The sequence below is a fragment of the Podarcis gaigeae genome, assembly GCF_964106915.1.
Source record: "Podarcis gaigeae genome assembly, chromosome: 7".
Classification (NCBI taxonomy): Eukaryota; Metazoa; Chordata; class Lepidosauria; order Squamata; family Lacertidae; genus Podarcis; species Podarcis gaigeae.
The window spans coordinates 63,108,265-63,120,368 of NC_139683.1; the positions used below are offsets into that span (position 1 = coordinate 63,108,265).

At 42.6% G+C, this 12,104-nt stretch overlaps 1 long non-coding RNA gene across 1 annotated transcript in view; it reads right to left on the reverse strand.

Annotated features, from left to right (window-relative positions):
* Window positions 1–11,246, reverse strand: part of LOC310848494 — a 34,937-nt gene extending 23,691 nt beyond the window's left edge. The window contains exons 1-2 of the long non-coding RNA XR_014566456.1: window positions 10,927–11,246; window positions 7,773–7,894 (exon numbers count right to left, since the gene is read on the reverse strand). This is a non-coding gene — a long non-coding RNA (uncharacterized lncRNA). The remainder of the gene's footprint in view (window positions 1–7,772; window positions 7,895–10,926) is intronic.
* Between the last annotated feature and the right edge of the window lie 858 nt (window positions 11,247–12,104).

Consider the following 12,104-nt stretch of genomic DNA (forward strand, 5'->3'; position numbering starts at 1 on the left):
GCTCAGAGAAGCTATAACAGCCACTCCCTCATTATTATTACTACTGTTATTAATAATAGTTACTACTACTACTACTATTAATAATAATAACAACTATTATTATTAATAATAGTAGACACCATTGTTATCAGGAAGAAGGAAAAAAGGAAAGAAGGAAGGAAGGAATCATAATTTTGGAGGGAAACATTCCGATAGGGTGAAGCCAGGTCCTTTGGGCTGGGGGCAGCTCTTTTTTGCTATCCATGGCCACCATTTTCTGTTCTGCAATTTCATCAATATATGATTGTTGGCACCTCACTTAAAAAAATAAATCAAAAAAGTTATTTCCAAGCAAGCAAGATGAATTATCAGAGTTCAAGAGCACATTCCAGGCTTTCACAAAAACACCCCTCACAGATCCTACCTCAAGTGCTTTTGCCTGGCTGAAGTGTATCCTTTAACACGGACCATTTGTCCTACACACACATTAAAAAAAATGATGTGAAAATGCTTTTTAAAAAACGTTTTGAAAAATACAATGAATTTGTCATAGTTCACTTTCGCCATCTAGTGTCACATTTGTATATTGCCCTTTACAACACACTTAAAACTTTTTATTTGCAGCTGTATAGCTAGTCCCTAGTTGCCTAGATGGAGCTTAGAGAGGGACATATGAATGTATGTAGAAACAAGCCTAATCTAGAGTAGTAGAATAGCCCCACCCACCACTGCCAATTGGCTCTTGGAAATGTGGTCCTCAGGCTGAGTAAGGTTCTTCAGCCCTACAATACACGAAAAACACAGCAGAGACCAACATGTTAGCCAATGATGCAGGAATATTTTATTGAAGTGGTATTTCACTGGCTCATACCTTTTGCCTTTAAGTGCATCTCATTTATCTTGGCTCAGAAGTTTTATTTGACGTCTAAATCAGAACTAGAAAGCTGTCAGGTTATCTCATAATCCTTTTATTCCTTGCTGTTATGACTTAAGGTAGTTGCTTTAACAAATATACTCTTTACTAGTGGGACCAACAATATTTTGTGCCCTCCTAGGTATGCGTGTTGTTTTTTGTTTGTTCGGTTGTTGTTGTTTTTGAGCAATCCAGCTTAGGGTTTTTTCTAAAGGCCCCCCCCCCCCCCGTAAACCCTGCCCCCTCCAACTTCCCATGTTCCTCTTCTGTGTGGGTGGTGTCCTTGTGGCTACAGAAGGAACAGCATTCAGAAAATTGTAATCATTATTATTATGCAGGAGGATCTTCAGAAGAAAAGGTTTCATTTAAAACCAATAACAGAAAAGAAAGTTAGTGCAATCCTATAGAAGTCTGTCCAGAACTGGATTCAGCGGGCTTTATTACCATGTAAGTAGGTGAGACTCACTGACATAAATGAACCTAAGTTACCCATAGCCATTAACATCAGTGGGTCTACTTTGAGTAGGGCTAGCACTGGGTACAGCCCAGTGTGTGACAGCCACACAATTTGTGACTAGTTATTTCCATAACAATGCGTCAGTTTCACTCTTCATCTCACCACCTGGTAGCAACGTGTAAATTTCACCCTTCCTCACCTCAATAAGTGGAGCCCCTGCAAACAGATATGAAGATTCTTCAAACCCCAGCAGCTCCTGAAATCAGTCCGTCCCCTGTCCCCTCGCTTTATGGCTGCGAAGTAGAAAACTGCTTTATGATGAATATGATGTACCTGAAGATCAAGCAAAAATGAATGAACAAAACTACAGTGGTACCTCGGGTTGAGAACTTAATTCGTTCTGGAGGTCCGTTCTTAACCCGAAACCGTTCTTAACCTGAGGTACCACTTTAGCTAATGGAGCCTCCCACTGCCGCTGCCACGATTTCTGTTCTCATCCTGAAGCAAAATTCTTAACTTGAGGTACTATTTCTGGGTTAGTGGAGTCTGTAACCTGAAGTGTCTGTAACCTGAAGCGTCTGTAACCCGAGGTACCACTGTACAGATCCTGAATACATCTATATGTGAGTAGGTCAGCTACACATTTTCTGAGAACTAGCAACTAGTGTGAATATATCTGCAGCACTGCCTTAATGCAAACACTGCTCTGGAGATCCCTCCTCCCTTTCCATATATTTCCTATTTCCTTATTAAGAAAAAGTAGGAAATATGGTAGCTCCTCCAACCCAAAGTGTTGTTTTCTTTAATGAGCATATAGATAACAGAGAGCAGAGATGGGAAACCTGTGGCCCTCCAGGTATTCTCATAATACGCCTCCCATCATCCCTGATCTTTGGCCATGTTGGCTGGGGCTGATGGAAGCCCAACAACTTCTAGAAGGCTATAGGTTCCCCATTCCTGACACAAATGTTCGGCATTATTATGATATCATGAGTTAAGGGCTAATTGGTATATTTGAACTGTGTACATTGAACAAAACCGATATGCTCTTTTTTTGTGAGTCAGCATAAGATAGTTATGTGTCTCAGTTCAAATCTATGCTGAACCATGAAACTCGCTACTCAGATCAATGACTTTGGATGACTCACTAAGTCTGCAAGTCTATATAAATTTATCTTGGACTAAACCTTGCTGAACTTACTGTATTTCTAAGTAGAAAGGGTAAGATTGTACAGAAAGGTACAGTCCTATACAAATTTACCTGAGAATAAGCCCCACTGAACTCAGTGAGACATGCATCTGAGTAAACAGATACATGTAAGGTTGCAATCCTGCACCTGCATACTTGGACGTCTCAAGTATCTCAAGAGCTTCTAGGCCCAGATTTCACTGTCATTCTCAGTCACTGTCATTCTCAGCCACCTGAAACTATTGTTTTGGGGATAAAATGGGACATCTACATGCACACTGCTCTACAGTCTTTGGAGAATAAAAATACTTATCGCGAAGTATTGGAAGACACAAGATTTACCCACCCAGGAAGAATGGCAGATGAAGTTGATGGACTATATGGAACTGGCGGAAATGACTGGCAGAATCCGAGACCAGGGAGAAGAGTCGGTGGAAGAAGACTGGAAAAAGTTTAAAGACTATTTACAGAAATACTGTAAAATTAATGAATGTTAGAAAAATGTGGAAATGAAGTTATATGGCTTTAGTAGAAATGTTATAAGGAATTAAGTATAAATAGATTATTAGAGTATTAAAGGAAAAAATAAGGTTAGAATATGTTAAGATAACTATAGGATAGAAAACAGAGGAAGATGGAAAGGAGTTGCTGAAACGATTAACAGAAGTGGAATACAAAAAGGGAGGTGTGAGGAGGTCATTGAAATAAGTGAATGAAAGATAAGATATTGAAATTGATTGATGTGTTTTAAACTGTTTTTATTTTGTTTTGTTAGTCTAATGTGTTAGTGTTATGTAGTGTTTTTATGTTATGTAATGTTTTTGTATTGTATTGTATTGTTCATTTTGTTTTGTAGTGTTTAAATTGGAAAAGTAATAAATATTATAAAAAAATTAAAAAAAAGTAACAATAAATAATAATGAGCCTGGCAGATTCAAATTACCGTTTGTGGACATGTCAACCATTTGCTGCCATCTTTTATTTTCAGGTTGTTAGCCATCAATTTTGGGGGGAAATAACTTGACTCACCTTGGGGGAATGAAAATCTTGACATATGAACTTAGAAATCACGAGAGTGGGATTAATTTTATTTGCTTGCTTCAAAACATCTCCGCCGAGCACGGAAACAATTCAGCCCCAAAACCATAGGGGTGAGATGATAAAATGTTCTGAGAGATAAATGTGCTTCAAATAGACAATAATGGCTAACACACTGTACATGTTGCAGCACACATATCTTCGGACGAAAACATTTTTTCACTTTAACACTTAACCCAAGTGCATTCTTTTATTTTAAAAAATGAAAGACAAATCTGATTGGCTGTTCTTCAGACACCAAGATGATTTCTAACGCAGATAGATCGGCACCCTGCCTGGAACACTGGAACTACGAGGCCACCCTGTAGATTCCAGGCAGTGGGTCTCCCAAGCAGACTGCGAAGAGTTTGTTCCCGTGTCAACTTAAAGATCTTATTTCTGTCACTCTCTCTCCCCGTTTCCATGCACTTTTCTTACTTCCACTTTCTTGTAATGATATTCACCTCCTGCGTACACATTGGAAACAATCCTTAGATCACCATATCATTTTAGTCTACAGATTAGCTTTTCCCCTCTTTGAGCACCGCGTGTCAGGAGGTGTTAATAATGGCGCAAAAGCAATAGCAGTATTTCCATAGGCTGACCTTCTCTTCTGGAGCCCCATTTTCTGTAAGTTCTATTTCAGTTTAATGGCTAGGAGAACAGTCGGCGATGAAGCCATTCCGACGCATAAATTATTCACAAAAAGAGAGGAGGTGAAACGTGGGGGGGGGGGGGATTTCAGTCCCCCACGGTTTCTAAAGTCATTGTCTCATTCAAGAGTCAAAGCGGGGCATTCAACTAAGTTTGACTCAGAGTAAACCAAGCCCATTGAAATTAAGTAACCTAACTTAGGGCTCATGAACACTTCCTCTTGGCCCGCTGCTTTCCCCCGGGGAAAACTGCTCTTTAGCACTCAATCAGAGCAAACAGCAGTTCGGGGTTTTTTCTGGATTGACGTTTCACTTTGATTTAGTGCTAAAGAGTGGGTTTTCCCTGGGAAAGGAGCAGGACAAGGGGAAAAACACTTGGACTCATATTTTCTAGGCAAGAGACAAGTGTGGGCGAGCCCTTAGTCGTATTTGTTAATTTCAGTGGGTCTGTTCTGAGTAAACCCCACCTGAATACCATTCAATATGGTACTGCAACTACTACTACTACTACTACTACTACTAATAATAATAATAATAATAAAGCACTTCATATGGACCAGTTTGATTTCTTTGTAATTTGCGTTTGTTTGCATGGGTATTGGGCTAAAAATATTACTGCAGACATTAAAACAAAATAAGAATGTTTTGTCAATCTTCAGCTACTGGAATTTTCTGTATTCACCTAAGCAGCCTTATCAATTGAAGCATGTGCAATGACTTCTGCTTGCACAATGAGGCTTCCCGTCTCCTTCCTCTGGCTTGGGAGACAAGGGAGGCAAGGGAGAATTATTCCCTTGTCTACATGTTTCCTTCTTTTTCCTACAGGGGGATGAAATTCTTCCTGCCCTGTGCTATTCCAGCCTACATGCAGGGAATTGCATGTTGGCCATAGGGCTTACATTATAGAAGGTGATTCTCAGTTTCAAGGGGTGTCCAATGACCATCCTCTGTCCAAGTCCTATCTAAAGATAAAGAAGGGAGAACAGAAGGGACCTTGAAGCTGCTCTTTGACAGCTCCTGGACTCCAGACTGAGCAAGCACACAGATCCTTGCATCACTGTCTCCCCTGCTATGGTGAGGTGTATGGTATTTCTATTTAAATTATAGTAATTATTTCTAAATTTGCATGTATAAAATCAAGATTAGGACATGTAAATTTTATATCAATCTGTGCCCCACCCTTTTCCTATTTTGGATGATGCATAGCACTGTGAGGAAAAAACAAAAAAAATTCCTTCCAGTAGCACCTTAAAGACCAACTAAGTCAGTTCTTGGTATGAGCTTTCGTGTGCATGCACACTTCTTCAGATACACTGAAACAGAAGTTACCGGACCCTTCTATATAGTGAGAAGGTGGGGAGGGGTATTACTCAGAAGGGTGGTGGGAATGGGTGATTGGCAGATAGCTGTGATGAGCCTGTTGACGACTCTTAACAACTGCAATAGGTCTTACAGGAAGAAGCAAGGGGTGAAAAGGTGAAAAATGGCTTTGTCATGTATAATGAGATAAGAATCCAAGGTCTTTGTTCAGGCCAGGTTTTAAGTTTGGTGATAAGTTGTAATTCAGCAGCTTCTCTTTCCAGTCTATTTCTGAAATTCCTTTGTAGTAAAACAGCTACTTTGAGATCTTGTATAGAATGTCCTGGGAGATTGAAGTGTTCTCCTACTGGTTTCTCTGTCTTGTGATTCCTGATGTCCGATTTATGTCCGTTTATTCTTTGGCGTAAGGTCTGGCCTGTTTGTCCAATATAGAGAGCTGAAGGACACTGTTGGCATTTGATGGCATACACAATGTTAGACGATGAGCAATTAAATAGTCCCGAGATGGTATGTGTGATGTTGTTGGGGCCAGTAATGGTGTTGTCCGGGTGTGAGGAGTAAACTACAGTTTCCATGATTATTTTAGGGAAGTGATGCCCTTTAAACGTATGGTTTACGCATACCAAAGACTCAGAAATCAGTAGCACAGTGTATCAAGAAAAGGCAGACTGTAACAATTGAGTCTTCAAGGCATGGTTCTAGACCTGTGCTGAACTCAACCTTTCATGGTTCTATAAGAAAGGAATTCTGCAACCACAGTGCCACCACCGAGAAGGCACCATCCCATGTGCTTGCCAACTAACTGACCGCCGTTTGACAGCAATGTCTCAGCCCAGTATACCTGAAGGAGCATCTCCACTCCCATCGTTCTGCCGAGGTCCAGCGCCGAGGGCCTTCTGGCGGTTCCCTCCCTCCGAGTAGCAAAGCTACAGGGAACCAGGCAGAGGGCCTTCTCAGTAGCGGCACCCGCCCTATGGAATGCCCTCCCATCAGATGTCAAATAGATAAACAACTACATGACATTTAGAAGACATCAGAAGGCAGTCCTTTTTAGGGAAGTTTTTAATGTGTGACATTTTAATGTATTTTAATCTTTGTTGGAAGCCACCCAGAGTGGCTGGGGAAACCCAGCCAAATGGACAGGGTACAAATAAATTGTTGTTGTTGTTGTTGTTGTTATTGAACCCTCCTTGTCTAAAGTGAAATAAATTGCTCTTTACACTCTGTGTTCTCACAGAGAAATAGGTTTCTGTTTGTGTGGGGGGGGGGGTTGAACTTCAACCTGAAAACTGCTTTCCTGAAACCATCCTAGGAAGATTCCCCCCCCCCCCATTCATCCATTTAATGAAGGATTCAACTAACTGCCTCCAGCATCTTCGTTCTGGAGACTTCATTTGGCTCCATGAATTTGCCTGAAGTCTTGAGAGGACGCCAACCTTCTCCTGATCTCCACTGTCTTCCTGGTGTGGTATTTTCCTTGCATTATGGGACACTTCCTCCAAAAATTGCATTTTAAACAATGAATGCCGGCCAAAATAGACAAAAATTTCTGAAAATCTCACTGTTCACGCTCAGATTAACTAACATTACCCTTTACAGCGCAAAGTCACCTGTTCTTTATTTTATGAGGAATTGCATGTGCTGCGATATCAGGAAGATGTGTTTTAATGATTAATAGCATTGCACTGGTAGAATGCAGGGCAAAGAGCCCTCCAACTATGTGGCTGTATATTGGAGGTGCCCCCTGGCACCTTGGCAGAAAGTACATCCCAGATTCTGCAGCATTTCTGCTAAAGAAACCAAGGCAACAAGGCTGGAAGAGATCTCTGCCTGAGACCACGGACCAAGAGTATGGGCAACATCTTCATATTTAATATATAGGATGCCTATTCTCCCCCTCCCCCCATCTTGTGTACTTCACAAAGCATAAATAAAAGAGATCAAGTGTGATGGGTGTATTCACTATGGACAACAATGCACCTCACATTCTACTTTCAACTAACATCTGTCTTTAGCCAAAGGCGTTTGATATAAACAGAAATGATAATGAATGATATTCAAGCTGACAACCCAATCTTTGATATTGGCACCACTATTTTAGATTTCTTTGAAGGCCCACAAGACTCAGAATTGGTTATGCTGCCTGCTCCAACTGCAAGATCTAAACAACCTGTCAAAACCTACCTCCTTCTCCTTCTCCTCCTTCTCAGGATGAAAAGGTCTTTGGTTCCCCTGGTCACACACACAAGTAATCTATTATTTGTTCATCTTCTGCCCAAGCCTGCTCTAGAACAGAGTATGAAGAGCTGTTCACAGCAGCAACAACAACAAAAAGGTTTTGTACTGAATGAATAAAAACTTTTTAAGGCAGGTATGAAATTTAATCTACCTAGCATATGTTTCACATCTAAAAAAAAAAAATACCTTTCAAATAACAAATGGTCGGCAAGTTTGGTCCCAGTTTTTTTGCAGAATGGGTCTTAACCTTGTGCCTTACCTGATTGCTGTTTTAACATGCTGTACCCATGTCTACCACTTAGATTGGAGACTGAGAAATTTTCCAGCCTATGGAATTCTCTTGCGGGGAACCTTCTGGGAGATATTTGTTAGTGGTGAGTAGGTCCAGAGGCCAACGTGGGCAGGACAAAGGATGTGACACTTATCATTGTATAGTAGGCTACATTCCAGTCACACAAAGGCCAAAGGTGACTAGAATATAGTCATACACCAAAGGTGGCCTGTCCCATTTCACCACCTGAGATGAAACAGAAATGTACCACCCTCTGCCCCCACCACATTTGCCACTGCTGGAATGCAGCCCCTCTCAGTGAACTCAGCAAGAAGGAAGCATTCTGCAAGGCCTTGCTGCTCATTTTCTCTGCCCTAGGGGCAGGGAAGACGAGTGGCAACATTGTGTGTGGAAAAGCCCCCCTCTCAATCAAACTCAGCAAGAGTGGAGAGTGTTCCAGTGGTGGTAGAGGTGGTGGGGTGGGCAGGGCACCATCTCTTGCACTTCTGGCACCTGAGGCAGCTGCTTCTCCCTGCCTAATGGGTGGGCCAGCTTTCTCACACACACACACACACACACACACACACACACACACACATCTCTTCATTGTTCATCTAAGCAAGCAAGATGCATAATTCACAGACGCATTCCAGCCACTCAGAAGGACTTATGGAGGGCAAAGAGCGGGACCAAAGAGCGTGGTTTGACCCAGGGAGAGTCTTGAGGGCCAGATAATTAGACCTGAAGGACTACATTCAATCTTTTGACCTAAGGTTCCTAATTCTACCACGGTGGATAGGAAATCAACCCTATATATAATGAGCCAATCCCAAACCAAGGTTGGCTGAGTGGGAGTACAGAAAACTTCCCAGTCTACCATATAATGCCTAGTACCTTCTTTCCCAGTAGTGTTTCTGTTTCAGCTAAATTTTAAACCATAAAAGACCACGAGCCGTTTTATTGGTTTGTTTCTTTATAAGGCATTTCTAAGCCACCTAGTATTTGGAAAGTCTATTGAGTGGTATGCAAAACCACAACATTAAAACCATGCAGTGTCATTAAAGACAGAGATACAACATAAAAGCCAGTGAAGCAGTTATTATAAAAACAGGATCCAATCTTATGGGTCAGGGAAAGCATGGGTAGAAAGATATGTGTCTACTAGACTTCAGAATTAACTTATGGTTCACACGGAGCAAGACCATGGGTTGGGTTCTACATAGGCCTACCACTAACAGAAAGTTCTGTCCATTCGTGCAGGGAACTGCAATTCATTGCAGTTGGCTCCCTACACCTGCTCCCAGTATGTTTCCAAGCACAATTCAAAGTGTTGGTGTTGACCTTTAAAGCCCTAAATGGCCTCGGCCCAGTATACCTGAAGGAGCATCTCCACCCCCATCGTTCTGCCCAGAAGCTGAGGTCCAGCGCCGAGGGCCTTCTGGCAGTTCCCTCATTGCGAGAAGCAAAGCTACAGGGAACCAGGCAGAGGGCCTTCTCGGTAGTGGCGCCTGCCCTGTGGAACACCCTCCCATCAGATGTCAAAGAGATAAATAACTACCTGACATTCAGTAGACATCTGAAGGCAGCCCTGTTCAGGGAAGTTTTTAATGTGTGACATCTTTTTTGGTCTTTGTGGAAGCCGCCCAGAGTGGCTGGGGAAACATTATTATTATTATTATTATTATAGAGAGCGAGGGGGAAGGGTCCCAGGGTGATGAGGAGGAGGACGACAACGACCCGAGGTTGTCTCAGAGTCCGTCAAGCGATTCGGAGGATTCCCAAAAGGGAGCCCCCCTGGCCAGGCCGAGGGGCGATAGAGGGGGAAGCAGTCAGAAGCAGGAGAGCGGAGGGGGAACCCCCAGTGGGAGTTGGAGATCGGGACCGGCTCCTCTGTCGGAACGGAGTGAAAGGGGTGGAGTTACCAGTGTGTCAGAAAGAGCAGAACAGGAAACAAAGGGGGGAAAGAGTTCGGAGCAAGACGTCCTGCCGGAAGGGGTGGAGAGTAGCACCGAGAGCAGTGTAACTGTCGAAAGGAAGGTCAGAGGCAACGTACGCGCGCCAAGTTCAAATGTGGAGGCGCGCGGAAGTGAGGAGGGTCCTGGGGAGGAGCCTGGTCCCAAAGCGCGAAGGAGGGGGGAGCAGGCGTCAGAGGACTCAGCCTCTGGGGAGTCCCGGAGGGAGGGAACACAGGGGGGCAGGAAGACCCTGCGGAAAAGGAAGGAGAGGAAAAGGTGGAGCAGTACAAGCCTCTTAAACTGGTGCAGAGGCGGGACGGATTCAGAGGGGACTTCTACGATCTAAGAGTAACAGATCCGGAGCCACGGAGCTTGGATGTAATGCCAACAATGTTCTTCAATAAAACCTTTTGTATATAACTTGGACTGGACTTTGGTCTCTTGTGAGCTGGGACCACGGGTGGCTCTGACAATTATTATTATTATTATACAGTGGAAACTTCTGTTTGAAGGTATGAAGGAGGCCATTTTTGTCCATTTCTCCTTCGGTCCATTTGCACCACCTCTCCTGTGCTGCTCCAGAAGGTGCCACAACCATCCAGAGCAAATTTCCAGAGGGCTGCAGCTGGAAGAAGGGATTGTTCAAAACCAACTCAGCTCCCCCTTCCTGCCTCCACCTCCTCCAGTGGGAGACCACAGGAACTCGATCCAAGCCACGATGAGCAGATCTTAAAGAACGGAGCTGGCTTCAAGGCACAGATTTGGCAGAGGAGGCGGAGGTGCATACTTAAGCTATGCAGGGACTCAGCCATTCGAGAAAGCATTCATTTGCTGTATCCTAGTCTACATTTATTCAAAATCCACACTCACTCACCCAGACAGATTTCCAGAATAATGCAGCTTGCGGAGGTATATTTCCAAACTGTGCAAGCTCTAAGTCAAATCGGACAGGCCATATTTTGAATGAAGCGATGGGTTCCCTTTCGGCTTTTTGCCTGCATTTCTGTGCATAACCAAATGCAAGTTATAATTTGTGAAGAGTCCCAGAATAGTAAATGCAGTTCATGTCTGGGCACTTACTGGATCCTGCACTTTGAAATGTAATTGAACAGGAACAAGTACAAGTGCAATTGAATATGTAGGCTAGAGGCACTAAGCTGCAGCCTCAAAGAGGTCATGCCGAAATGAATTTTTAAAAAGGGACTATAAAATTGCATCTAAGATAGATGGGATGCAAAAGCAATATTTAAATGAAATTGTTATGGATATAAGTCACTTGCCAAGTATTCTAGCCCATTCCCAACATAAAATATGTTTTTGCTTCATATATAAAACATTGTTATTATTCACATCTTATGTCATGTTAACGTATTATAACTTAAATGTTTAATGTATATATTAAAATCCGGTGTCATCATTAACATAGTTGATGAATCTCCTTGAAGGAAAAGAGACTGGGCAAGACATGCCGAGAGACAGATAATTTTTACAATTAGAATTAAAAATATGTGACTTTGAGTGTGAGAAGACAAAGATGCGTTTTTCAAAAGTTCCGCGTTTCCTCTTTTATTCTCCTCCCCCCCCCCCACTTTCTTTCACTGAAACCTGAGTGCCATTTGTTTCCTCTTAAACGACACTTCAAATATTTTACCATAAACATAAATCACATCCCTTTTTGAGAAGGCAAATGACAAACTAAATTTCAGGACTGACTCCTGTATTCCTATGTGCTGCCCGGGACCAAAGAGATGAGCAGTTGCTTTATAGATTGTATCTGAAGGATAAACAAAGAGAGGCACTTGGAAATAGAAGATACGGCAGTTGAAACTGACATGCTCCCTCATCACTGATGAATGTCATTCGCAGCCATGTATCCCTTCCCTTTGTGCATGAGCCATATATCTCATTTCACCAGTTTCATGGTGAAACAGCTTGCGAGTTCAGTAACACTCACCCTCTTTTGCAAATAAAATAGTGTCACATTTTAACCTTCATTTCTGCTTCTTGCTTAATTGAGTGCTTGTTTCCCAACAACTGTAGGGACAGCCTTTC